At 35.2% G+C, this 5,945-nt stretch overlaps 1 non-coding gene across 1 annotated transcript; it reads right to left on the minus strand.

Annotated features, from left to right (window-relative positions):
• Window positions 1-3,368: 3,368 nt before the first annotated feature.
• TRNAV-UAC lies at window positions 3,369-3,441 on the minus strand. The gene has a single exon. It is a non-coding gene; the product is annotated as a tRNA-Val (tRNA).
• Between the last annotated feature and the right edge of the window lie 2,504 nt (window positions 3,442-5,945).

Raw genomic sequence — 5,945 nt, forward strand, 5'->3', positions numbered from 1 at the left:
CACTGATCCATATCTATCATTGCCATTCTTTTAACCATTATAGACATAAATGCTTTTTAATCATGGTTTAAAATTAAAATGGGTCTACATGAAGCTGGATGTTATGGGTCTTTGCCATCTTTAGGTAACACAGCCATCACATCTTTCTTACAATATTTCGATGCTTCCTTTCCTTTTAAAATACTGTTAAATAAAATCTTCCAGATCTTTATCAGTTTCATCCCTCCTACCTTCCAGACATCCATGGGAATACCATCTCTTTCTGGTGATTTTTACTAAAGATTGATTATACATCACTGTTTTAGTCCCATCTCCTCCTATCCTTACTGTTAAGTGTAGAGCCTCATCTGCTTCTAAACTTGACAAACTTAAGTCTTCCATGCTTCTTTCCATTTCTGTTTTTCTTTATATCTATATTTCTCTGCTTTGTACAAATTTTCATAAAATTTACAAAATATCTCTAATACCACTACATCATCTCTGTCTATTTTTCTTGTTATAGGCTCCGTAAGTTTGGTGACAACCCTTTCTATTTTCTGTTGCCTAAGTGGTTGTATTAAAAGTTTTTGTGCTGTGTATTTATTATCAAAAGATAGTTGCTTAACAGCAATCTTTCTAAATGCATGCATATTATCCAAACACTCCCTTATTTTCTCTTTATTATTCTGTATCGGTGCTCTAATTGCTTGGTGAGATTCCCCTTATTCTGAAATGCTTTAACCTTCGTCAGTCCCTCTAAGTAATTCTTTTGACTTCTTAACCATATCTCTTTTTCCTTTATAGCTACCCTATTTTTAAACTCCATTTTCATTTTCTCTCTCTAGCTATAACATTTAAACTAATTCTATCTTCACTGAAAACTTTCAAATAATTTCCGCTACCCATGTCTTAAATTCCTTTCTTTTTAAAAGGTAGATGAGAAAGTTCCAGTGTCTCATTTTTACTTTTTTAAGTGCATGATTTGAAATAGTTATTGTATATGTGTTGAAGCTTTCCATCAAATGCAGATTTTCCTGTGAAATATAGTTTTTATCTAATCTAGCCCAATTATTGTACTTTGGGGAGTACTATGTGAAGTTTGTCTGAGTTCCTTTTACTGAATTCACATCTTCCATACCAAATGTTTTCATGATTTTTTTCAGAAATCTACCATCTTGTGTTACATTTTCCCTTCTAGATCCCCTGATACATCTTCTCTATTACAAATCAAGTTCCAGTCCCCACCTATACGCAATATCCCCTGATGAAAGCTAGTTATTTCTCCCAAAATTGTCATGCTCCCCAGTGGCAGTTTTTGGTGAAATATAATACATGGCAGCATTATCTTCCTCTATTGCCAATAGCCCTTTACTTTCACAAGCCTGCCATTGTTATCTTTTTTCCTTCTTCAAACACTATTGGCGCCCCTCTAGCAATTGATATAATTACTCCTCCCTTTCCTTTGTCCATGATAGTCTGCTGAATATACAACCTGAAATAATTTCTTTGTAAAATTCACATGCTCATTTCTTTCAAAATGTGTCTCCTGCAGAATTACTACTTGCAGTTTGCATTTTATAATATAATTGAATACTCTTTCCTTTTTGTCTATACCTGTAGGGTCATTCACATTCAAGATAATATGGATAGCATAGCCATTATGATAAAAAGCTTTTGTTCCCACTTATAATACGTCAGTTTTTTTTAGTGTATTTCCAACATTCATGTTGTGTGCATACAATAATGTTTGGCACACTGATCTTTTCTTATCTTTTTTTCTTTTCTTATCGCTATTTACCTTCCAGATGCAGAAGACTACATGCATGCTTTCAGAAAACATTAACCTTTTGCCCTAAAAAAGTGCATTGGCTATCTTGAAATTAAACTAAACTATAATCTGTTCTATTAAATGCATTTAAATATTAAGGCTGCTAGAGTGGCTGCTATCTCTTATTCACTTCCTGCAATTTCAAACTTTATTTTACACTGAACTGTATGCTATTGTACCATTAGTTGTTGTATTTCCCTCAGCAAAGATTGTTCAGAACTTTCAAGATTAATAGGTTACACCTACAGGCAATTCATCATCATGGAAAAGTAGTCAGCAATAAATCTTTGTAAATTTCACTCAGAATAAAATGTACAGCTGCCTTAGCAGACTTCTTCACTGAACATTTGCTAATGGATAAATAAGCTAATATATTTCCAGATAAAAGAAACTTGGTGTTTTCATGGATTTCATTATAGCTTAAGCCAAGGGCATTAATCTAGTCATTTGCACTTATAAAATAAGAGAAATTGCTTAATTCTACATATAATATAATCAGTGCAGTTTTACAACCACCCCCAACATAGCCCAAGATCAAAGCATATTAGCACTAAACTTTCTTTTGTTCAGCCTTTTTCTGTTGTTATATACTACACACAACTGTTTTACTATATATCACAAACAATTTATATCATAAAATATGTTACACAAATAGTAATCAGAACAAAAATTATTTTACTTACAGTTACTTTTTTTTACTTCTAGTGTCCTTCTAAACATTTATTATATAAAGTAGGGTATATGCTTTACAGTCTACCCACAAATTTAACAAAGTCAGCAAAAGTCCAATCTTTCTCAGCCACTTTTTTATTGCAAAGCCATATTTTGAAAATGCAATTGATGCTTTATAGTCTCCCATTCATCCACTAATGTGAGTGATGCTGGTCTTCTTCCTGTTCATCTCCATCTCCTAGAACCAGAGTCTGGTTCAAATCCAAAGTACTCTTGATTCATCTAGTCAACTCCTGTGCTTTTTTCATCTCTCAAGCATTTTCCTTTGGAACATTGGAAAAAGTTTCACTGGCAATGTTTTTATTGTCAGAAGAAAGCAAAGCAGAGTTCCTTTCTGTTGGCTTATTTTTGTTGAATAAACTTTTCATTTCCTCCTTATCCTGTTATGCATCAAAATGTCTTTGATCCTCAAGAAAAACTATTCTGAAGACAGATGTATACAGCAGTTTCAGCTTGAATCTCACACCCATCTAACATTCCCTGATTGCTGGAATTCATTTGCTCCTCTTCTACTTGGTAAGAGTGAATAATCATTTTCCACAAATACTCTGCTGTCTTTGATTTTTAATACTTTCCCCCTTTTCCATAGTTTTGTCAGGATTAACTCTTTCTGCTGGTAGGATTACACCTTTACTAATACAGGTCTTGACTGCTTTCTCGTGAACAAATAGGTTAAATAAATAAATAAATAGGTTAGTACTAAGCTAACTGCCCTTGCAAGCCATTTTAAGCCTAGCCAATTATCCCTTGTGAGACTTGAACCCTGCACCTTGTGCTTGCAAGGCAAACACCTTAACCATTAGGCCACCCTCCCAACCCTAAAATTGAATGGTTCCACTGGGGCTTGAACCCAGGACCTTCTGCGTGTAAAGCAGATGTGATAACCACTACACTATGGAACCTCCCTTTGGAACCACTTGTCCCTATGGAACAAGTTTAGAGTATGCACTCAATGTGTTCTTTCAGGTAACAAATCCTGCTGTGGAACACCAATTCATTTACTTATTTGTGCATTCATAAAGTTAATACAATCTGTTCCTTCCAAGTTCTCTGGTACAGCAGAAAATCTCAGTTTTTTTCTGCATGTTCTGTCTTCTAAGTCTACCATTTTTGAAACAACTCTACTTGACAAGTTTCATACTGAGCCAGACTTTTCTTCATTTCTTCCTTTGTGATTTTTGCAGTTTTATCAGTTCATCTTATAATTAGTTGGTTAAACTTCTTTCTGTTTTTTCCAGCCTTTTGTTATTTGAGTTGATATTCCTCTGAGTACATTTGAGTCATTTTTTCCTCTAAATAACTGGAAGCTATCTCTTGTACCAAAGCTGAAGGTTGACTTTCTTTTTGATGAAAAGCTGCAGGATTCTTAAAAGCTAGTGTTTTCTCTTCATATTTTCTGGTTGATTTTCTTTCATGCCCTCTAAATGTCTTATTTGCTAGCATCCAGGCAGGGTAGATCGTAAGCCGTACCTGAAGTTTACTCAAGCTGATAGTTTTACTGGCTCTTATTTCTCAGTTTCTTTTTTCACAGTAGGAGAGCTGAAATGAGCTGAAATTAAGCTGTTGATCAGTGGGCAGCCATCTTGGAAATCTACCATCACACACTTATATAACAATAAAGTCTTGCACAATTGTATCAAGAAGTCTTTCTGAGATACCTGTTGCAGTTTTAATAAAGGATATGCCTATTTATGAATTTCATCTAGAAAAACATTGATATGCCAGATGAAAGCTATACAATGTACATATAAAATATATTTATAATGTAGCTCAAGTTATAGCCTGTCTTGATAAAAGTACACAACCTATTTTAGATATCTTTAGTACAAACATAGCATGTTTAACCGGGTCTACTACGTTTGGTCAAAAAGACATTTGGTCAAAATTCAGATAGGTGAGTACACGTGACTAAAAGCTCACTTCACTGAAAACTCATTTGGTCAAAACTCATGTAGTCGAAAGTTATATATGACCCCTTCACCACTGCAGTGTGATCCTGGAGTTAGAATATAAAGTAAGGGGGGTGTGGGGCGCAGCCCCACCTATTCTAAATGTTTTAAACCATAGACATAGATATTGACAACTGCAATGAACAAGTCTTTCCACAAAAAAATTTATACTCAAACTATATAGGAGGGCTATGTCCCCCACACTCCCCAATGTGGGGGGCTGCACCCCCCCCACACATACCCTTACTTTATATTCTAACTCCAGGATTGCACTGCAGTGGAGAAGGAGCCATATATAACTTTCGACGAAATGGGTTTTGACCAAATGAGTTTTCAGTGAATTGAGGTTTCAGTCAAGTGTGCTGACCCAATGAACTTTCGACCAAATGTGTTTTTGACCAAACATAGTAGATCTGTTTAACCATCTTTACTCATATTGATGAATGCCCCATGAAAACATACAAATTTAAACAAGGTATAAAATAGTGAAGGGCATTATTTATGAAGGTGTAAAATCTTAGTGAGATGAATCATTACCTCACTTTGCAAACATTAATACAATCAAATATAAACATTTTACTAAAGCTTCCAAACTAAAAGTAGATGTTGAGAGAATAAATGTCATGATATGATTGTATTCGCAATGTCAAGTGATCCTCCGTAACCCCCCCACACACACCTTCTAAGCAGGGGACTACTTCAGTAGTGTACCTAGCTACATGTCAAAATAAATATGATAATTGACGACATTACCTGTTTTACTAAAAGTGTCATACTCATAAGTGATGGTGTCATCCCTACAGATGCAGCTTTTTGTGGGCAGATAATCAAATAATGCTGACGCATCCCAGACGTCCCCTGAAAATAGCATAATTCCTGGCAGAAGTCATCCTTCATTACAATACCACAATTGTTGGCCCCATCCCTTACAGCAGATAATGAACATTCACAGGCTTCCCCCAGATATGATACCATCCCCCTCCTATAACAATAATCATGGACTACTACAGGTATGTCCTGGTATGTCTGAATCTTCCCTGTTGTATATTACCCATAAGAATATGGCTATAGTTAATATGATCATGAGTTGTTGTTGGCTCCTTATTGAAATGCCAGGCTTATAATACAGAATTCCAAAATGCTGATAAAAATGCAAAAATACAGGAGAAATGCAAATATAAAACATCACTCTTCTTGTTTAAACTAGTTTTATGCAGGGGGCAAGCCCGATGCACCCCTCATGGGGACAAGCTCTTCTAAACATCTTGAAACTTATACATACCCACTCCTGAGATCACCATTTCTTGGAGAAAATGGAATATTCCAAGAAATGGCAAACTCAGACTTAGTATATGTAAGCTGTGATTTTTAATTACTCAGTCTGCACTTTCTGGGATTTGGGATCACAAGTCCTGACATTTTAAATGATCACTGCTCTGGCTCACGTAACAAATAGT

This window comes from Protopterus annectens, chromosome 9.part0, assembly GCF_019279795.1.
Source record: "Protopterus annectens isolate FY-2018-M chromosome 9.part0, PAN1.0, whole genome shotgun sequence".
Classification (NCBI taxonomy): domain Eukaryota; kingdom Metazoa; phylum Chordata; order Ceratodontiformes; family Protopteridae; genus Protopterus; species Protopterus annectens.